At 39.6% G+C, this 23,934-nt stretch overlaps 1 protein-coding gene across 1 annotated transcript in view; it reads right to left on the bottom strand.

Moving 5' to 3' along the window:
- OTUD7A (OTU deubiquitinase 7A) overlaps positions 1-965 on the bottom strand; it is a 98,975-nt gene extending 98,010 nt beyond the window's left edge. The window contains exon 1 of the mRNA XM_066196733.1: positions 943-965. The gene's annotated coding sequence lies outside the window, so the exon portion shown is untranslated. The remainder of the gene's footprint in view (positions 1-942) is intronic.
- Between the last annotated feature and the right edge of the window lie 22,969 nt (positions 966-23,934).

Raw genomic sequence — 23,934 nt, 5'->3', positions numbered from 1 at the left:
GTTCTGTCGCACTCGGTTATATCGACCTCCCCCGCACCAAAGCAGGCATTCACTGTTACTCTTCCAATAACATTAGAGTTGAAAAGGAAGTGGATTAAGGAATACGCCTCTAGAAGTAAGCACCCCATTTTTTTCACTTACTATGACAAAACCAGAAACACGTAAGACTAAGAACAAGGCAAAATATGTGGGAGAGAAGGGGGAAAAAAAGTCACAGCTGTTCCTGTTCAAGAAAGGCCTCCTTATCTAGAAACACCAAGAATTCTCATCTGAAATCAGTCTACTACAGATGATGTGCAATCAGTGACAGATACAGCAACCCTAAATCATTAAGAAACACCAGCTGTAAACAGTGTAATTCATTTTGCACCAACACACCTGAAGAAGTACCTTTGGTGACACATGAAGACAGTTTGCACATATGCATTTTCATATCATAAGGAAGTGAGGGTTGATGGTTAGGGAAGAAAACCAGATCTAGTTCTCTGATAGACCCCCAGCATTAGTTTGGAATATTGTTGAAACTCCCAAAAGAATCTTATCTTACCTTTGAAAAATATTTCCTTCTTTAGCTAATGTGAAGGACAGGAAAAAAAACATTTGAAAAAGTTCCCAACAGTTGTACATATAACTTTTTACTGTAAATACACTGAGCTATTAGCTTTTGGCAAGCCATGGCAGGCAAAAACCACAACAGTTTTGTCCAATACTGTTTTGGACCTGCATAAAATGAACTCTCACATTCTCTATTCTCCTTAGAGAAATTCTTTATGCTCATGATTGAAGATTACTTCAAAAACCAAAAAACCCATGAGCAGAACAGTTCCTTGGTTTCTTCACCAGTGCAAAGTCCAGCATTCTTTAAATGTGGCAAAGCAAAGTAAATTGTGAAATGTATGGATAACACACTCAAAAAAGAACCATAATTACAGAAAGACATACTTTTTTCCTTTCCTTGATGTGACTGTCTGTACAGATTGTTTTACAGGTGATTCCCAGTCAGTGAGAGTTCTGTCTGTATAAGAAAGAACAGTTTAACAGAGTTTTGCTGAAAGGTCTAGTCCATTTGCCTTACAAAGGAAATTAATTAATGGATATATGACCCTCAGGTGGCTGCTCTAGAGCTCTCAGGACTGAAGATACTCTAAAAGTAGTCAGAGGTTATATAGTGCCAGATATTCAAACACAGTGTCTTCTGAAGGCTCTAGTTCGCCAAGTGGTGACACAGAGCTGGGGACTCATTTAGATGGTCACTGCAAAGGAAGTGGCCAGTTGTCTGTCTGTCAGGCAAAGCCAGAGATGCCAGCAAAAGTCTAAAGGGCTTAGCAAAGGAAAGCACGGCCAGGTTCATGCAAGCAGAGGCTATCCTTTGGGGCCTGAAAGTTCCTCATTCTTCATCTTTTCTTCCTATAAGCAAAAATTTCTTTTATACCATCATTATGCAAAAACAAACATGTTTCTAACATGAAAGTCCCAGATGAAGTGTGAAAATGCAGAGATGCTGGATTTAGGTGGAGTATACTTTGGGGCCAATATATTCTGCTCCCATGGAAGTGGCAGTATCTCCAAAAACAGCAATGTGAACAGATTCTAAAAACAAAATTCTCTAGACCAAAGAGATTCAACAAATACTGCAATGTGCCATCTGAACATCTTCCTCCTCTTCAAATTAGAAAGCAGGTGTACAGTAGGCCACAAAGATCAGGAACCCAGAGATCACCAAGTCATTCAGACATGTTAAATTTCTAGGCTGCAAGGGAGGAGAGCCATGCATATGACTGACACTCCCTGCAAAATCTGTTTTACCTTCTCTGTGACCAGACACAGACACAAGGGGATGAAATGAAAGTAGTATTGTCAAAACCAATGTTTGACTCTGCTCATTCGTCCTGGGGGTTGGGTGACTGTCAGCGTAATATGACTGTAGAAGAAGAGAGGTTCCTGTTGTGGGGAAAATGATCTGGTATCACGGAATAGTTTGAGTTGGAAGGGTCTTTAAAGGTCATCCAGTTCCAACCCTCCGCCAAGTTGCTCCAAGCTCATCCAACATGGCCTTGGACACTTCCAGGGATTGGGCAGCCACAGATCCCTTGGGTAACGTGTGCCAGGGCCTGACCACCCTCATGTCTGATGACATAAATCCAGTCCAACAGCATACTTCCCAATTTTCACGGGAAAGAGCTATTTTGTAGAAAATTATGAAAACATAGAATTCGTAACATTTAGTGGATAAAATGATCTTAAATTAAAATCTGCTGAATCCTCAGCTTGGGTAACGAGGTTTCCTGTACAGCATTTGCTGTGTATCTCCTTGACATACTTCAATGTTTTCTTCATCCACCATACTTTTTTCTTTAGCCTGTCTACATTTCTACACCTCACTGAATGCAGGAAGTTCTTTAGAAGACCACAGATGTGCTGAAGCTTTAAAAAAAATATGTAAATACATATATATGACCAAAAAACCCCATGGAATAAGATATCTAATCAGGCCTCATTGGTTTGTTAGGTATTTCGCCTTTATAAAATAACTTTGTTTCTATTCTGTGTCTTTTGTCTTTAATATAATGAAGCATTCATTTTAATCTCCCCCTTCAGAAAACATGGAAACTGGGGCAAAGCCATTAAGACAAGTTATACACCACGATTTAAACTATATCCAACAGAAATGCAAATTAGATCCCTTTCCATTGCGACTGATACCGAATATAAATGGCAAGCACAACATCCAGTGCTCTTTTTTCTGCTAATACCCTTCCGCAAGATCTTTAGAGACTAGATGCAAATGGACAGACAACAGTTGCATCTTGCATACTAAGATAAGGAGATATTTATGCTTAGAGTCCAACAGAAAGTTTTCCAGAAACTCTAGCTTTGTCTAATTAAGTGAAGCCACAGTCATCTATCCCTAAGAAGAGATTCCTCTAGTCATCTTTCATAGTGGCTGCATGATAAATAGCCCTTAGTGGTACTTTGATGGTAAATCTGTAGCATCAGGAAGAGTTTCTAATGAAAGACCTCTTAATAAGAAGTATTACTCTATTTTAACATACAATATCCACAGAAAAATATTTCCTTAAAGGCTTAGGAAAAATCTTCTTTAACTCTAGATATAAATTAAAGCTTTAAATAAATAAAACCACAGACAAAAGGAGGCCAGTTGAAATGGCAAGAAGGACATACTCATGTTATGAATATCTCTAAATACTTAACTTGAAGTAGAAAGGAGGGGCATAACTATTCTTAACCGGTTTTGAGTAGTTGTAGCTAGTAGTACATAAAATTAGGGTTATTATGAATTGCTGCTTCCCCTCCATATGTTTATAGAAATCAAGTCATCAGAATTTTTGCTGCTCAATCCTGCACTGTTTAAAGCACATACACTGCAGGCCAGGACAGAATAGGGCAGGACAAGAAATCAGACTGGTTACCTCTTCTTCCTCCTGAACTGTGAGACTGGGACCAAAAAGACATTATTTCCTAATTAATTTGATTTTTAAAGATATTATTATTATTTGGTGTCACTGAAACCAGCAGCATTTCTTGCCAGCCAATTGCTTTTATGACTTGTTGACTCTGTAAATATCTACTCAACAAGAACACATTTTTCTGTCAGGTCAGCTGGGAAGTTTATTTCTCCCGTCATTACATCAGATTACTATTTTACAGTTAAAGACAGATTGTTATCAGCCTTCAGAGACTTTAAAAATAATACAATATGGTTCCTGACACTCACAAGCAGACTGACAAATGCCACCCACACAATTAGCAACACATTTTTTGTGCAGCATGCAAGAAGATTTGTTTTACAGATGTTTTTGAGTTAATTATGCAGTGAAACCTGGTACAGAATCACCTCAGCATGACACTTCTCCACTGAAACTTGCAGCAAATCTGCAATGCCTTTGCCATTTACTGTAGAGAAAAGTAGATCTGGAAGTTGTTTGTCGCAGACAAAGGTGACAGGACATTCCAATTTAAATTTTTTTTATTTCTTATTTCTAAATCAAGTTGAATGGCTAAAAGGTCAGCACTACACACATAAGGAACACAGTAAGCATTCCTGATTTATAATTAATATGGGAAAGTTTTGCTTTGTGAGAGTGACCACACTTTTGGCTGATACTTCAGGAGTGGAGTAAACTTCCTAATCCACTGGATCTCCATGAACAGAGAGGTCTTTCTGTACAAAATTTAGAACTTGTAGAAGAAGATAACTGCCTATGTGCTATGACAGAGCACTCAGAACTGTCAGTTCTGGATATGGACAATAATCCATTAATGAGGATCATCTCAGCTTTCTTTAATAGATCATTACCCTTGCATTACCATATTACTGTGAAACAGGGAACTTGTTCATTTAACCAGATAAATCAACAGTAGTGAAAGAACATCCTTGTGCATTCCTGACTCCTGCTGAATTGCAAGCTCCTGATATATTTTCCACATCTATGCAAAGGCACAGCAATACTGTTCCAAAAATCACAGAACCAATTAGCAGGCTTGTGACAACTGGTTTGAAGAGAAACAAGCTACAAATTTTAATAACTAAAAGCTTTTACAAAGTCCTAGGAATTAAAAGTGGGAGATACATTCTTCTCAGTTTGCAAGAGCCTTGGAAAGAGCAAAGAAAACACTGTCTTTCAAAGGTGGTAGCATTGTCAAATATTTTACTACTGAAAGGTAAATTTTCTTCTGGATTATTGTGCTCAGCCTGAAAATGCTATCTATGAGCAGAAGCTGAGGAGACTCAGAAAGATGTAAAGAAAGAAAAGACTTTTAGGTGAAAAGACACTACAAGCTATACAGTTAATAGGACAACAGTGGTGGGCTTCTATAATCCTCAGTGGGAAAATCCAAATTTAATCCACTGGGGTTATTAAAATGAACCCCAGTGACTGACATTATAATACTTCTCCTTCCCTTTTAACACATTAACTGCCCCTGGAACTCAAATTCTCAACATATCTGAGACCCAGAGATTAAAACGAAGCCTGGACAACTCAGGAAATCTCAATATTGCCTAATGACAACAGGTACCAAATTCTCTCCAAAATGGATCTAGGAAGAACATGACTAAGTAATATCTTCATCTATTGGCTCATGAGAGATGTTATTTTACTGCCCCATGAAAGAAAAACACTATGAACTGTTAAAATACTATTTATGGTCATTCCTGCCAAGAAAAAGTTTACTACTCCCATTGTACCAGCACACCAAAGTGCCTAATGGAACATGTTGCCTTCTCTGTGATACAGCTTGGAACAGACAAGTTTTCTTTACTAAGAAATCTCCAAAGGTGTCCATCAGCATCTAGTCTTAAAAGCTAGAAATTTTGATCAATATTTGGTTGCTTTAGTTAAAGTTAATATACTCAGTTTACACATTCAATTCCAGCAAATGAAGCATAAATCTGAATAGTTTATTACTACCTTAGGATTTTTTAAATTCTTAACCAACCAAACACAGTCATGCTAGAATTTCTGCATCATTATTTGAATTTGCAAAAAGGCCGCTCTAAGCATGGCTGTAAGACTAACTTAACAGTCCAAAGGCTGCTTCAGACTCAAAGCAGAAATTATACATTGGTCACACTGAATGAGCAGTTGTCATAGGGATTTTGGAGACCATTACTCCCTGCATGCACATGTAGCTCCTACTACATTAATAGGCTTATCAAACACATTGAGAGGAAAGCTGGCCCATTGTGAACACTGTTGCAAAAAAATTACCTGATCCCTCATCCTAGATGGATGGAATAGAAATTTTCAACACTGATTCGTTGAAGAACATGAGAGAACGCACTGCTATTAAATGAAGGTGTGGCACAGATGAGAATTGAAAGCCTGCCTTTGGAAAAAAGGGGCTGCAGGGAGCAATCCCATTCCCTAGGAATCCTCTGCTTCAGAGCATGGGCAGGTCTGGGAATGAGGCTATATGGACTTCATTTAGGTTTCTGCCATGGATGGATACAGGGTTAACCACACGCACAACTTAATCTCTTCAGAGACCATTAGTGCCATCTAGTACAGCAGCCATCTCATACAGGTGTCCAAATTAGCAGCCTGCACTCATTATACAGTCACAGAACCTTTAGAGGACTCCCAAACCTAATCCTACCACTCTCCACTGAGTATTAAAGAAGGCCAGACTGCTGCTGCAAACACTTAAGTATAAATAATTACATTTCCACTAGCAGCAAAATACAGTGTTTTTTAATTCTGCAGGAGGAAAAAAGCACTGGCTGAGGAAGTACCAAATGAAAAACCACAGAACACCTCACATTTGAGTAATGACACAATGGCACAGTACATACCTGTGTCAAGGCTTCCCAGGCTCACCCTTCCTGATGAATGAATACAACTGAAATTGGAAGAACAGCTCCCTGGAACCATTACCTGCAGGGATGTCTCATCACCAGATTCCGCAGCAAAGACTTAAAGCATTAAGAAGCGTGAAGGACAGAAAAGCAGAAGGCATGGAAATGCTCTGTCCCTTCCTGGAGCATCTGCCATGTGTCTCATCCACATCCATGTGCGCACGAGGAGGGGAATGTGACTGTGGGGAAGCACTGCAATGCCATGGCAGAGCAGAAGAACCTGAGTACACTCTGTGTAGTGCATGTAGGTCAGTGGAGCATGGGAGAGAATGGGATTTCTGGAAGAGCCTTCCAAGAACAGCTGGGGATCAGCACAGAAACCTGTCCTATGCAGGTTTGTGATCACACTAGTGACTGACAATTACTCATGTATGTGCACTCAACAGCAATAAAATATCTCAGTCCCATGTCACATGAACAGTAGTGGTTTTTACAGGAACTATAAAAACAAGATGATGGAAAAAAACCTCCAATATTTTAAATACAGTGGAAAATTTGGCCACAGAGAAACAAACAAGCTAATTAACAACCATCCAAATCAGAAATTTCGTCTACCTCAGTAGCAGGTTCGCTCTTCTTCCCATCAGTTAGAGAAGGAAGGTAACATAAGAAGTATAAAATTAGGTGTATATAGGATCTAGTTTTGAAACTGTTAGCTCAAGGTGCAAAACCATGGCAGAGTGCTGCACATTTCAAGACCAGCTTGTAAAGGAACGTTTCTTGCTTTACCCCGCAAAACTCAAAACCACAGAAAAGAGTATTATTCAGGTAAGAGATGTTGTGAAACCACTCTTCAGTGGTAACCAGTCCCTAAATCAGCCTTTATGTTCCTGCTCAGTTCTTTCCCCAATATAAAACAGAAAATAAATCATCACTCCCCTGCTCCCCTCTAACATTTAAAAAAAGAAAAATTAAAAATTGCAAACGAATGATTTAGTACTAAAAGACAGTTAATAGACCAGTATGTAGCTGCTAACTCCTCCTTGATTACAAGTCCATGTTTACCCTTTGACTCAGGACAGGGCTATTGCCCGCCCCTGGGGTGGAAAGGAAGGTTTTATGGAGAGAAACAGCAAGCAGGAAGTTCTTTATATCAAAGGAGACAAACCTGTTTTAAAAACCCCCTGATGTGCATCTCAAAACACAGGAGGGCAGGATGCTTTCTAAGGCCAGTCATTACTGTGGGGTTTACTCCAGGCTGAAAATGACTCATTTATCAAGTTCTCTGGTGAAGTTCAGTAACTGGACACACTGAGTTTTTATTGCTGCTCCTGCATTTCTCAGTTCTTATTCCCTTCTCCTCAAGCAGCAACAGGCCATATGCTGACTAAAAGCAACCAGAGAATATATTTGAGCAAAAGATTCTGCAGCATTGGCCCCATCCCCTATGTGAGGCCAGTTTTCCACACTGTTCAATGCTACCAAATCCAGTAGAACCTAGCCCACACGTATAGACTATGAAAAGTGGGCAGCTTCTACCAACAGAATTTACTGGAAGTGTTACCTAGAAAAAAAAAAGCCTCAGGAAAAAAAAATCAGCTTTGGCTGAGAGTACAGAAGACCTAATTAAATAGTTGGGGCTTTTTCCTTCTCTCCATGAAAAGAGCTGAGTTAGGTCCCATCAGAGGTTTGCTGATAGAAAGGATGTTTAATATAACACCATAGAACTCATCCAGTTTGCTTTTACACATAACGCAGACATTCTTAACTAAGAGAGGGTCTGTGAATCTGGGATAAGATTTTATCCTCTGAAGAAGTGAGCTTTCAACAGTTACCCCATTTGTGCTGATTTTGAGTTGTGGGGTTTTCAATTTGAAGGGAGCACAGAGCACACTGCATGGCTGGAGTTTACCTCAGGACACTTAGCTATGACTCACCACAGTAATTTTGTGTCACTGCTGGGTGAACAAGCAGTCCCTGGGCAGATGGGTGGATGCCACACGTCACTCCAGGGTTTAATGACAGGAGGAATCCCTGGGCAGATGGGTGGGACACCGCACGTCACTCCAGGGCTTAATGACAGGAGAAGCTCACATGCAGCAGTTTCAGGGTTTGCAGTGTGCAGAACTTTGCCAAGCGCATGTTCAGGAGGCTGGATGACAGTCTCCCTGGAGACACTGTTCCCAAAGCCAGAGGTTTTATTGGCACGTACACATTGGTATGTGAAATACTCCCAAATGAGCCACAGCCCAGGCTCCAGCTGCAATCAGGGTGCTCAAGCAGAATGAAAATCTGGACAAGAGTATCAAGTCTTCACATTTCACTGTTCAAATTTCTGGGAGAAGCTCAGGATGTATTCAGGGTGTTTGAGAATCAGAAAGGAAGGAAAAGGCAGAAGGACAGTTACATATCCAAGTTCCTCTCCTGCTGCAGATCAGCTTAAACTGAAAGACTACATCTGATCTTCCCACAGCAGCCACTAAAACATTCCTGTGCCAAAACCAAAACTCCTCTCTCTGCTGATGGGAGAGAAGAAAAGCAAGTATCACACAGAGGGAAAACAAATAAAAAGAAACATAATGAAAAACTAATTTTCTAAAAGATGGATTGCCCTCAGACACAAGGCAGGACCTTTGAGACATGAGTGGCAATTGTAGATGTGTCTAAGTGCAAGAGGCACATGGATAGGGCTGATACTGACTGTGGGGAAGTCAACAGCAAAAGCCTTGTACAGCACAAGATTGAGTTCTCAAATGAAAAGGATTCTTGTGTATGTAAAACTCAGGGATCTTTATTTACTACAGAAAAGCATACTTTGCCCCTCTACAGATTTTCATGAAAATGGTCCTTGCGTAATTCAAGAAGGTTTTCTCTGAGAGACCTCCTGATTTACACTGCTCTAATAGATGACGCTTCATGGAAAGTAATTGAATATGCACTCATTTTGGTGATTTCAGTCTGCCAACATCTGTTAAGACTGACTTCATTTAAAATAAAGCTTTCTTTGGGCAAATATATTTTTGCCATCAACTAGAATTCTTTCACATAACTGCAGCCAGAACTTGTGCTGGCAAGCCTGAAAATTTTATAATTGAACCAAAATATGTATACACACAGGTAGAACAGAGATAGCAGAGTGACAGCAATGTCTGTTGTGTGGTTTTGTTTGGGTTTTTTTCTCTCCTCTGTCATGCAAGGATGTTGCTTTCTAACACCTATACAGAGCAATGCACAGCTGTTCTTCATGAGCCTGGATCTGACAGTTGAATATCCTCAAAATGATCTCAGGTAGCATAAGCCTTTTTTTTTTTTTTTTTCCCTGCATACTAAATTCTATAAGCCAAAATAAAACAAGACTTAACCAGTTTGCTCTGTCAACATCTGTGGTGGACACAGTCCACAGTGCTCTATTTCATGCAGAGTGATTGTTTGCACCACCTCCAGACTATCCTGGAACTGAGCCAAAAGTAATTTTTGTTGCTCATTCCATTATTTTCTGTAGTCTGCAATAAAATATGATAAGACTAATTTTCACCAATTTTAAATAGAGAGGAATTGCTATCAACAAACATTAAACATTTCACATTAGACATATGCTGGTTTGCCCCTGCACATATGGTGCAAGCGTATCACTGTGGTGCTCACAGGTCTGGAGATATGGGTTGGAGCTGTCCACAGGGACACAATTTATTTCCAGAGATCATTATTCTGCTACAGTTAACATACTACAGAACAGAATAAAATCAGCTTCCTGTAGAGTTTGCCTTTCCTAATTTTGCCTTTTCTGTTTCTGGGACTGCTGCTGTTACTCCTCTGAGATTTACCAGCACATTGCTCGCAGCCTGAAGAGCAGAAAGCACGTGGCACAGGATAAACAGCCAAACACACTTAACACATTATTCTAGTAGATGGGTCAGAGGCACTCTCACCTTGCTTTTAAACAAAGAAACAACACAGTGGGGCTCATAACTAGTTTTTAACCACAATGTATCTTACATACCAAGTGGGAACCCTACAGGAAGACTGGAATCAGCCCATGAGACACACCACTACCTTCAACAAGAGTTCTACTTCTGAACCAGCATTCTTTCCTTCTCTGCAATCAGCAAAAAAATTAAGCTTTCTTTTAAGGAAAAAAAATAGCTGTTAAAATTATAATATGCTCTAATTCTCACAGTTGTCTACAGAAAGTGTTCCAGTGGCCTTTGAGACTGAGAAATTTGACCTGCAGTTAGAGGTTCTTCTCTTACTTTGATCCAAAGTGCCTCAAATGGCCTAATTAAACCTATCCAGTAAGTGTCATAAAGGCTGTCTTGCTCTGCTGAACCTCAGTGAAAAATAGAAAGCATGAATATCATCTTCCACAGAAGGCATCTGAGCAATCTGTTCCATACAGCTGATGCACTGGACTGGAATTCTGTATTCCATTGTTTTGATGGTGACAATTAAGTGCAAACTACTTATCATTATAAAAGAAATCTCTTAAGGTTTCTAAGGTTAAGAACACCAGAACATTAAAAAAATATATATATTTTGATCAATTTTGTCTATATTTTGATGTGTATAGAAGTAGCAATGAAAATACCATTAATGTACATTTAACAGATTTAGAATAGCTATTCCCCTAAATAAGAGAAAGTTATTTGACTTAAGTGAACCATCTCTGTTGAAATGATCATCCTTAACCCTTCCTACTCAAACACTCCCTAGAGTTGACTTGTATTGATTCTCCACTCTCCTGCCTCCAAAACAAATTCAAAAAAATCACACTAAAATTAAAACCTAAGTGGACATAAATGTAAATAACTGCTTCAGTCATCCTTAGTCCCTTTTACTCATGTCAGCTCACAGATAATGTCCTAGAAGTGACAGAAAAGTCTAGGTTAGAAGGAAGGTAGCTAGTCCAGCTTGCTGATCAAAGTCTAATGTTAAAATTACCATAACACAATGTCATTTCATAGCAAAATCACCAGGCAACTAAAGCCCGTGCTTACACCCAGGCTTTTTATTTCTTACACAAAACCATGAAATTAGAAATTTTAATTGGTAGTAACTCCTATGAAGTTTATAAGGTAAATTCAGGTGTGAGGAAAGGGCTTAAATACAACTCCCTTCCTTCCCAATCCAAAATGTTCCCCAATGCTAGCTGTGTGTTCTGTCTTGTGTGGCCTCACATCGAGTCCTGTGAGCAGCTGTGGGTACCAGAGTATAAGAAAGACATTAGGCTGTCTGAGAGCGTCCAGAGGAGGCTACAGAGATGGTGAGAGGTCTGAAGGGGCCGTACGAGGAGCGGCCGAGGGCAGCCCTCCCTGCAGGTACAGCTGCTCCTGAGGGGAAAGGAGGGCAGGCACTGACCTCTGCTCGATGGTCACCACAACAGGGCCTGAGGAAAAGCCCTGAAGTGGTGTCAGGGAGGTTTAGGTTGGACATTAGGGAGAGGTTCTTCCCCCAGAGGGTGGCTGGGCACTGGGAGAGGCTCCCCAGGGCAGTGGGGACCGTGCCAGCCCAGCGCTCTTGGCACAGGGTGGGGTTGCCGGGATGCCCAGGCAGGGCCAGGAGCTGCACATCAGTGATTCCTGTGGGTGCTTCCAGCTCTGCATATTCTGTGGTTATAGAAACTGACACTCACTGCCAGGAATGCTGTCATCAAGATAGACTCAAACCCAGATATTATTTACAAAAGGAGGAGTAGTTTAAGGCAGGCATCCAAGAGAATGTACTCTTAAGAAAGAGAGGCTTAAAGAATATATTCTTTGGGATGTGAAATAGGGCTGTGAGCTTTCTCTGTTCTGAAAATACATTCAGTATTAGAACATCAAAAGCTTTTTCAAAATCACATTTTGAACTTAGTAAAGTAGTGGGGAAATCTTAATTGACTAGACTTAGTTCTCCAGAATTTAATGATACTAAGAAGACAAAATTGAAATGGCTGTGAAACACTTATCAGATGACTGTGAAGGTCAAAATAGTACATTTCACTCTCAGTTTTCATGGACATTATGTAACTCATCTGAAATTCTACTCTTAAAGCAAAAAGTGTTTTATAAAATTTTCATCCTCCTCCTCTCTAACAGTTAGAAAAAGAGCAAGAGACAAATCAGATTTGCATGGAATTATTTCTGACTCATTAAATGAAACTTTTTAAGAGCCAGTGAAACAGTATTCACCTATCGCAGCTCATCATCTCAAGAAAAATCAGCCCCCCAGGTATGGCAGCTGCACTGTTTCACAAAAACCCGCCTCTGACTCACAGGGGTCATCACTCCTAACTCCAACTCACACATTTTATAAGCCTTGGTTCAGGGCAAAGCATTAGGAAAAAACAGTATTTCTTAGCAATCTGCTTCCCGCTATCCATTACATTTACATTTCTCAATGTAACATGAATTTATCTGTCTGAATGAGGAAGATTGAACTTTTCATTAATCAAATAACCTTCCTCACAATTATCAAGCAAAACAGAGTCATCAGCTAGTTTAGTACCACAGATGAATTTGGGAAGAGAAGACAGATGCACTAATTATCTCTAGCAGATCCCCTGTGAGCTTCCTATGGGCCACTTCCATTTGCTGTTTATCTTGTGCCCATAAACCAGAAGCAGTGCAATATCCCTGCAGGGAGTTTGTTCTCTGCAGTAAATCATGAAGGAGTAAAATTTAGATAATAGTTCCTTTCATCACTATTCCAATCTGAAATAGATTCTAATAATGAATTAATTTCAGACATTTATGGTACTTTTACATTTTTAGACACAACTTGCTAGTGAGATATTCCAATTGTAGAAAGACAGTTACTTCAGCAGACCTACATTTGCACTGTGTGCAAAAAAACCCTACAGATCGTGCTGAGGTGAGCACTAGGCTTTTAAAAACTGCAATTTCCTTCTTTTTAGTGTGGTAAAGGTAGAAATAGAAAAAAAACCCCTCATTCATTTATATATGTATATGCAGCACACAATAAACCTACTGTTAAACCAAAGGCACTCATTTTGCAAGAACTGTGTGGAAGCCAAAGTCCAGGTACAAAAAGAACAATTTCAACATATATGTGACCCAGTGATCTCAAAAATTCAATATAACACATTTATCCTATTCCTTGTTGTCAGCAAGGGTGGCCACCTCTTGGTGTTTAAACTAAAGAAAAATAGGAGAAACCACAAAGCTACCTCACCAAAATGTTTTAAAAGCAGATAATTAGACCCGTGTATATAGCCATTAGAGAGACAAAACTCTGCCAATACCAGGCAATTTAGATCAGATTTCAAAACAACCGCTTCAAGGTAAATTTCGTTATAAGCATCACCAAGAGGAAAGATATACAATAACACAAAACCCCTTTTAAACATTCTAGAAAAAAAGACATATTCAGCTGAAGCCAAAGGAATTGAACTGCCTGGAAGTAATTTTATATGCATCAGACGTCCCCCCATCCCTTTTCTGTTTTTATTTCTTAGCTGCAAATTAAAATAATAATAAAAAGAAAATATAGCCTCCAGACGTATACTGGCAGCTCTGCTTTGGACAAGTAGCACTTCATGGTCTCTTCAGCCTCTTTACTGAGATACTGATACAAACAAATGGCAAATTTCCAGACAGTAAATTGCTTTTATTTCCACTTACCTCATCAGCACTAGCAGACTCTCTACTCACCCTAGAAGACAGTGTTTTCTGCTGTTTATGTTGCTTTTTTGGCTCCTGGAGCAGGGGCCCCTCAGGTCTCTTGACCTGAGGACCCTATGTTAGTTGGGTCCTTGCAATGACTTGAATTTGGCACTGTCAAGCTCTTTCCCTGGCTCTTCACCACTAGAAATCCAACCTAACGTGACCTAGACCTGCAGTCTGATCGCAGGCTCTGATTCAGAGATTTTCTGTCACCTATGGAACAATTACAGAATTTGTTAAATCTTCAGTTCTGTGATTGAGTAATCCTGACTTTACAGGCCACCTTTAAGGTCTCTAATCAATGCTTTCAAAGCAGCAATCTTCTATCTCCTTTTTCCTAAAACGTTCTAGGGGTGCACTGTGAGGCACCTCACAGAATTGGAGTATGTCAGCCCAAAGTGTGTCAAAGGCATTTCCCAGTGGCAATCCCAACAGGCAAATGCTTCCCCTCCCACGGGCTGCAGTGCTGGCTTTGTGCTGACTGCTACCAACCCTGTCTGTGCTTAGTGAAGAGAAAGGTAATTCAGAAGGACTTCACTGAGGCGGCCAGAGGTAAAGCTCTAACTGGGGAGGGTCTCACTGTAACGACTGCCTTGACCAGGACCACAATCATCATCAGGAGCACAAACATGCACTTCTGAAGGGAACAGAGACTATTCTGTAGGGCTGTGCAATGGCAGGAAGCTATACCGGGCCATAAAGGGGAGACTTCCACCTGCTTCTGCATAAGAAAACACAAAAAGGAACAGACTTTTCCATTTGCATGTGCTTTCTCTCATTATAATGTGGGGCAAGATTCAGCCCTCTGAAGCAACACCATCCATTTTGTGCTCACCAAGGACAGTTACTAGGGCTTTGAGAATGACTTATCAGAATTACCGCTCTCCGCCAGGATTAAGGACTTCCATGAAGCAGAAGGAAGGAGGGAAGGAGTTCTGTCAATTTGGATTGCTTCAGGCACATGCTGCTGTGTAACAAGCCAGGAAAAGTCCTGTGTCATCTCTAAGCATGGCTCAGCTGGAAACACTGTGAGGGAACCTAACAGTAGCAAATGCAAAATAAACAAGGCACTGGTGTTGAAGAAAAGTATTTTAAAAGGTAAGTGGCTGGCTTGAGACTATCATATAGACCTTTCTGGGATACTATGCTGGCTGCTTAAGCACATTTTGCAAGAGAATAAAAACTGGCAAGAAAAACTGCATTTGAAGAAAAGAAGTATTTGAAGAGAGAACTTTATCCAAACCACATTATTAAAAGAGTATTTTCCTTATTTCATGTGAAAATCCTGTGTTACTTCTAAGTCAGGCTAAAGTGCTACATGAACTTTAACTTGATCTGAGGCGACCCATGACAAAATTTCTACGTTTTAAAATCAATTTTCCTTATTCTAAAGTAGTTTGAAGTAGAAAAAAAAAAAGGCACAAGATTTAGAGTCAGTTATTTCAACATTGGGGATGGGGGGAGGAATAAATACATTTCTCAACTTAAAAGTTTACAGGTTTGCCAGTCTCATTTCCCCCCCACACACGCACACGCAATTTAGTTCTAATAATGTTGCTAATAAACAGATAGTTGCTTATTTAAAAGCACTCTCAGATTATGACTGCATGAATCTCAACTATAGCACAGTCTTCTTGTATAAACATCAATCCTGTTTCTCCCTTAGGAACTTTTTCTCAAAACTGTACTTTATTATTTAAATGAGAGGTATAAAAATGTGGCACAAAGTGTAAAACAGTATTGGGAAGTGGCTGGAGAACAATTGCTTTGCTCTGTAGCTTCTAACTTCAGAATGGAAATCTGAAGCAAAGAAAGATTGACTCATAATAGGAGTTAATGAATATATAAGTAGGCTGCAATTAATTAAGCAGATACATTGCTTTTTAAAACTTCCCTTCTGTATTACAGTCTTCCTTTTTATCTCAGTTTGCTCGGTCCAACTCTTCTGACAGCTATTGACAGCAATAGCCAAAAATACCACAGGTTTTCCTATAGAAGCCCTACCAATACTGACTGCTAAATCCAGCGGTGCGTGTCAATTTGATGACTCATGCCTCTTATTTCATTTTAATCTCCTTTCCTTTCATGTTGATGAACTGAAGTTTTACAGTTTCATTACAGCCTTCTCCCCTGCCTCTTCCCATACACCTAAGTAGGACAAGTAGAAAAGCCCCCACTGGCTGTCAGTGGCAGCGTTTGTGCTGTTGTGATAGCAGGCTTTAACAATTTATACTATCTCTAAAGCTTCAACAAAAGGAACAGAGACAGGAACAACTCTCAGTAATGCCACTCTGCTTGCCACAGAGTAGTTGGATTTAAGAAGGAATTATCCTGTTTTCTCTTTCCTCTTGTTTCCATCCCTGCAATGCTGAAGTCTGTGGAAGTGAGAAGAATGGCCACATTCCCTTTTTAGGCTGTGCACTAAACAGAAACAAAATAGACATTCAGATCTAAGACTGAAGTTCTTGATATTTGTGGTATTTTTACTTTCCTGCTCAAACAGAGTAACTGCACTTGTGGCTATGGTTAAGGCTGTTGTGTCATTTATTCAAGGTGACCATACCAGATTGCTTTTTCATTAGTCATTTAAAGGTTATACCAGTTTATCTTGCCATGTGTTTGGCAGAGGCTGGAACTCTGCTTGGACAGACATTTCTATTACACACTTCTATTAAGCATCTGCAGCTGCCTCTGACTTAGACTGAGTTTGGATATTTAAACACGGGGATATGAACTCCTGTGTGCAAGCAGGCCTCTGAAATACACACTATTCTTAAAGAGGAAAAAAAAAACCCAAACAAAAAAAGTAAACCCCAAAGTTCCTAGAAATTATGGTACGTCTTCCAGGACTAGTAGTGCTAAACCAACTCCTACTCACAGCTATAATTTAAGAGGTGGTGGGATCTAAAAATTTACTCTCATGCTGATTGATGTTCTTTGACATTTGTGAACTTACACCTACAAATGGGCAAAGCTACAACTGTAACATGAACACAGTTCTCATTCATCCAAATAAACGTGAGAGGGTAAAACTGAGTGCATGACATACTAGAGTATGGTATGTGTTTTCCAAAGCTAACCAAAGCTGGTCTAGGCACTTTGACATTTATGAATTTATACTTCCCACTCTCAGCCCTTACTCAATTATCTAGATCATACAGCCACCCACAGTAAGCAAGTCATGGGTGAATGGGTGAATGTGAGAGATAAGAGCATTTCTTAGCAAAAAATTGCAGTATTTGGTTTTGTAAAATATTATTTACAATACAGTTAGTGCCTGACAATCAAATTAATTCCAGCTTTGCTTTTTTACTATGCTGCAATGAAAAACAACTAAACTCCGAAAATGTCAGGTAATTGTCAAGCCATATTTAACTACCACGTTTCACTTGTAAGGAAACATCAATTTGAATAAACAGATGGTGTTGCTATGGGGTTGCCATCACAAGTAGAAGCACACATTTAACTCTGAAAATGGCAGATACAAAGGACAAGAAAATGATATACAATCCTGGGCATTTCTGGAAGCAAAACCATGGTTATATTAAATCCTTTTTTGCTTCATTCCTGCATTCAATAACACAGTCTTAATATTAGGATCACTTGATTCCTAAGAACTAAAGAAGAACTTGTAATATTAATAATATTAATCCTCAAATAATATCAGGAGTATTTGCATCTCTAGCTCCATTTCTCCCTCCCATGAAATCCCTGGGAAAGCGAACATACAATTTTGGTTACTTCCTCAAATCATTTAGATAGCTGGGAGTCTACTGAAAATAGATTGTCATGGTATTTCAGGAACCAGGATGCCACTGGCCAGGTAATGGATTTAGTCAATGTTACTTAAATGTTGGAATAGAGATTTTTAAAAAGCTCTCAAAATAAAGAAATTGGCAGAATATTCCAGTTCATCCAAAGAAATACAAACAGAAGGCCTGTTTAGATATTTATGATACCTGACATTACTTGTATAAGGAGTTGCACTTTACTAAAACTGGGCATCATGTTAAGAGAGGCACGGTTTTATTTCCAGGAATTGCTTTAAAACTACAACACCTAGAAATTTTTCCAGACTACAATAAGATTTTCATCTGTTTAAACACTCAAATAACATTAAATTAAATAATTTAAACATTCAAATAATTTAAACATTCAAATTCCAAATTAGTATGAAGAGGAATGAAAAGGGAAGCATGGACAATTTCATCAGCTGCTTATATAAGTTAATCACTGCTCAAAACCGCTGAAGACAATGTTGACACTATACTTGTGGATTACTTTGAGATTTAGAAGGTGGTTGGTCATTAGATTTCATTTTGACCTTGTTTATATTTCACTCAAATACACATAATAAAATAACAGGTATAACCAATAAGTTCAGCAATATATAAAAGAGCATTTCCACAAACCACTTCTGATATGTAGAAAGGATCGTGATTATTATTTATTTCAGAATTTCTCAGTGTACAAACGCAAGCATGGACCTGTGGGAAAAGTCTTAAACTCCCTTGAAAACACTGCCACCAACATACACTGCACTACTGTCTAGGAAAGAATAAAATATGGCCAACAGGAAAATTCCATTACTGACACAAGGGCCTCTTCATATTTCAATGTCAGAATCTTAGTAAAATTTAAGACAATTTACAGTGCTTTACGTACAACCACAAACAAGTCAACGGGAGTATGGAATTACTGAGCAAAATGAGAGCACAAAAGTAAACTGTAACAAATTAAACTGAATTTAAAAAAGATCATCAAGATATTGATGGATTTAAGTGTGATACAGTAAAATCAATGTGAGAGGTCACGTATTACACTGGACAGAGGTAAATACACTTTCCTTGTTAACAACAGATACACATAGTGATAAAACTTACCTACCCTCCTAGAGATACCACAAAAATCACTGTTCAAAAGCTTAAATTCTGGGTTTGCTCAGGAGCAGAAGTTTCTATTTATTAAAATCAGAAAATTTTCTTTCTGCACTTACTAAACACCCGGTATTAATGGTAAGGATGGAACATTTTGCTTTCAGTACCAAGCTTCACAAGCTTGGCAACAGCCATTCCCACTTTCAAGGGTATTTCCTTTCTGAGGTATGATTGTTAGATTCATATTACCTGAGAGAGAAGGTATCATAAGAAACCATTCCAATTCACAGGTAGAAAGGACCTGGCTCAGTCCTCAGTCTGTCTAAGCACCCTGGGTAGAACAAATCCCCAAAACAAGTTGCCCATCATGTTTTTTTTCATACCTCCTTTCATGCTGTTTTCTAGAATTATGAGCTGCCCTGTGGCCTCCTTCCTTCAAAGTGAGATGTAGTGCACTTTATTTGCATTACACCTGGCAGCAATTACAAAGCTTTTATATTTAAATGATAATTAAAAGAGTGTGAGCACAAATAGCTTCATGTAAGTAGCACCTTCTTGCCAGATAGAGATTTATCTCTATGCAGAAGTACTAATACAGCATCTTTTGAAGCCATAGGTATTACAATGGGGATGAGGCAGCAAAATCACCAGTTTCAGAAAGATCATTGTGCTCAGCATGCAGATATCTTTCCAACCTTCTCCAGATCATCACCACTAACCAGAGATTAGTACGCATGACATTTTATCCAAAAAATGAAGCATGCACATAGCTTCAGTCTACCTGCAAAAAAACAAAGCTATCCAGGAAATTAGAAATAATCTGTTTTACATGCTAGATCTGTGATAATGTATTGTAAATAGCATGTTACTGTAATGGGTATAAACTACCTTAGAGCATTCAGCAAGGATTTGGTTTGTGTAGTTTTTATAATTCTTAAAGGAAAGAAAGAAGCAGCACCCTAGAAAAAGCAGCTTAACTTCAGACACCAAGTTAATGAATGCATGCAAATTGAGATTCCTCCCCACTCCTCTCAGAGGCAACACTTCCTGCTCTTGCAATTTTATCATGACTCTCACTATTTTTAGTGCTTTACTTAGTCTCTGCTACTGGAATCACGTCTGAGACTCAGCATTAATTTTAAAAGAAAATATTTCCACTCCCCTGCATCCTGAGAAAAGCTTGGAAATGTGAAACGAGTGCAGCCTACAGGCTGAAAAACTAGAAAGAATACAAGAAATTCAGGGTGGGTTTTGTTTAGTTCTTAAAAAAGCTCATGATATCTAAGCTGATTCCCTAAGTGGCAGAAGCTAGATCATGCACTGATTCCTCATGGATGACTGTTCCTCAGAATCTCTCCAGAGCAGATATAAGTCACATCAGCAGTTTTACATGGAAAAAATATGCAGTGCCACTGGCACTGCTCTTTCTATGCAGTGGATATTTTTACTCTTCAGATATCAATACAGCTTCTCTTAAAAGTCATACTTTTAAAGAGAACATTTGACCTTTTGAACTAAGAAGAAACATTATTTTGTGCACAAGCTATTCTTGGTTTCTCTTCTCTGAAAGCTAACTCTTCTGCATCTAAGAGTTATGTTATCTGCAAGAAATATGTAAACACACATTAAGGAGGAATATAACATCAGACTTCTTAGGGGAAAGATGATGCTTTATATTCGCTTTCACACAGCTACTTGCTTTTAATTATACATGCAGCTGGAATTTAAAATAGAAAGTTAAATAGATTATCTGCTTTTATCTTAGATGATTGAGAGGCTTTTTAAAAAAGGTACCACTAGATGGTGCAAGAGTTTAAATAATTCATAAATCCACAGCTCGTCCCCTGCCCCAGCAACAGCAGGGGACAACTTAGCACTGCCAAGCAAACAGAGCTGCTGTGATTTGTATTTGGCAAAATTGCTGACTTTGGCCCTAGAGGCAAAGAGGCAATAACTCACTCCCTTCTTTGGTATATCTTTCAAAGAGGAGGAAATACTTGGTCATCTGAGGGAAAACTGGTAATGAAATGGCTGTGACCTCCCTAAGGCTCTGGGACCTGGGAGCTCCACGAGGAGGGAAGCGACCGACAATTGGAGATCAGGGTGGACACAATGCTGTTCTTGATCTTGAGAAAAGGCAAATTCAGCTCCCTCCTCTGCTGGACAGACCAACTCAGCAAACCCAAAAAACAAGACTCAACTTCAATGCACCTCAGTTCTCATCTGGAAATAAGTTCATGGAATGTTTGTTAGCACTTCCAACCTCAGAGGGATGCTGAGAGGAAAAATATATTTTAAAATCATGCCATGTTCAAAAACGGTGGAGTATTTTAGTATATGTACTATGCCTATACTGATGGTGAAGTATGACTGGATTTTTATTTTAGCAATTTTGTTGAAACATTTAACAAGAGTACCAGGAAACATTCATTACAAATTAAGTTAAACTGATACGCAAAGCAAAATGTCTTCTCCAGGTCTAGAAGCACAGCACAGGAAGACCTGAGCTTATGTTGTTTACGACCAGCAGAACTCGAAGCCTAAAGCATATGTTATTCCAAGAAACATTTTTTTAATGATCATCAGTAATGAGATTGTAACCAAAGTTTTGCATAATATGCATTGAAGCCTATAAGAATAAGTGTTGGGTAGGTAACATTAGGAATAAGTCATATAAAGAAGGTAAATTTTCTATCAGCCAGTAGACGTCAAAGAGACGATTTAATTATTCAGGTATGTGAGATAAAACACGGAAAGCACACGCCTTCATCGCACAGGAAAGAAACCTCCACCCAGCCATGGCTACCCACCACGTGAACCTAAAAAGCCCCAAAAGGAAACAAAGAAAAACCTGCTGAGTAACACACACACCTACAGGGAGATTGTGACTAATACATTAATAACTAAGACCTGAAAGCCAAGATAACTGAGAAGATTCTTCTCACTCTGAATATAATCATGGGATAGAATTTCCCCGGGAGATTGCGGGACTTGTGGCTTTCATTATAGGAAAGAACATTTCTTGGATATTTATTATACATACAGCTGTCAAGCCTTTTACTATTCTAAACAAATCCCACAAAATCAGTCATCAAGTCTGTAACTCTTTGCCAGTTTGGCAAAGAGAAATGGAACTGACAGTCTCAGAAAAGTATGTCAGGATTTAACAGGAACCAACTGCCCAAAAGGGATACCAAGTGCGCCCTTTTCCCCTTGCACTGAACGGAACAGAACTGTGTAGTAAATATGTCAATATAAAAACAAATATGAACACAGCTGTTAAGAGATAGAGTGGAAATCCTACAATAATCCACTAATAACTTGATTATTCATGGAAGAAAATGAAGATCCATAATCCAGTTACAGTCAAATTTTTCTCACACACCATATAAATTCTTTATATAATGGAATAAGGCAGCTATGTAGTTACTAAACAGCTTCAACAGTGATGTAGCCTCTTTTGGTTGATATTATTCCCATGGGAAGTAGAAGAAAATCTTTTTACTTGAGGAGGAGCAGAAACCACAAATCAATACCGAGGGTACATCTGCACTGCAAGGCCTTTCCCAGCACAGCACATGGTCTGTGGCACTGTGGAAGGCCTGTATCAACACACCAGCAAGAGCTGCTGGCCTGTACTGAGAGCAGATCATCCTGACATGAACTATTATGTCACCTCCTAAAGTGCCACAGGGAGAGCTGACCTAACCATGTACTTCCATGCTGGCAAAATTATGTTTTGCCACTGGAGGGTTTGCTGAGACAGGCATTTTGCCAGGCCAAGTCTAAACTTAAATCCCCACAAATGCAACCACCCACGACGGTTACTGCGGTGCCACCTTCATCTCAGGGTATGCTTAGGACACCTCCCTAGTTTAGCACACTTCACTTGCTGCGAGGTGGAGGATAAAGCCATTTCACCAAGATCTGTCCTTACTAAGGTGGTAGATTCTCCTCACACCTAAACTGGATGAGAATCCTGTCCTATTCACTCCCTTCTCCATTCCTAACCAAGCTCTTCCACTTGGTTGCAAATTTTGCCTCCATCCTCTTTGTTCTAACGCTGCTGCAGACAGGACCACTACCCAGAGTAGGGGACAGGTTGAAAAGAAACAGGGAACAGGGGCCTCCAGCCCACTCTGAATCCCAGCATCAGCTAGCCCCAAAATCTGCTGTGGGAAAGTCACCTTGGTTGCCCTGTAGGCACGACTGCTGGCAGCTCTTTTTTGAGGCCAGGCTAATAATTTCATAATCAGCCTCCAAGTGAAGAATTTTAGTTTAATTTCTCCACCACAGGATGATGCTTGTGGCCATTCTAGGCAGCAGCAGGGGCACAGGTGTGACCCAGCCCTGCAACCTAAGAGAAGCTGTTTCAGAAAGCATTCCATGACACACTCCAGGAGTCAACCCACAAGGAATTACAAATACCTTACTGAAGCAAATAGAGGCCAGGCTGTGGCACTTGTGCTTTTCCTGGATCCTCCCATCCTTGGAGCAAACACAAGACAGCAGGAAAAAAAATTCTGTCAGATAAGCTGCTCTTGAGAAATCTGCTGGCTCCCACAAAAGCATACAAGGAAACACCAGACAAAACACAATTTCCATGGCAGTATGTGCTTTGCAAAAGGCTGAAAAGAGCAGTGAAAAGCCATGCAAGAAGAAGAAATGGCCCCAAGCTGGATCAGGGGAGGTTTAGACTGTGACAACCAAAAGTGTTGTCAAGCACAAACAGGGTCTGCAGGAAGGTGGTCGAGTGACCAGCCCTGGAGATAAAAGACTAAATGTGTACAGTAAAAGCATAGATGTGGCACTTTAGGACATGGTTTGGTGGTGGACTGAGCAGTGCTGGGCTGACAGTTGGACCTAGTCTCAGAGGTCTTTTCCATGCTAAACAATTCCATGATTCTGCAGAAGAGACTACACTGGGTTCTGTAGGAAGCAGAGATTTTCAAAGCATGTTCTGTATATCCAGTGCTCTGATTAAGTTCATAGGTCCCAGTCAGGGAAGATACTAACTGAACAGTTTTCAGCAGATCTTATTTATTTGCAGACTTGATCCCCCTGGATGGCAAAGAAT

Source organism: Chamaea fasciata, unplaced genomic scaffold (genome assembly GCF_029207755.1).
Source record: "Chamaea fasciata isolate MVZ Bird 193981 ecotype frontalis unplaced genomic scaffold, bChaFas1.0.hap1 SCAF_14, whole genome shotgun sequence".
Classification (NCBI taxonomy): domain Eukaryota; kingdom Metazoa; phylum Chordata; class Aves; order Passeriformes; family Sylviidae; genus Chamaea; species Chamaea fasciata.
This window is presented reverse-complemented; position numbering and strand designations above follow the sequence as displayed.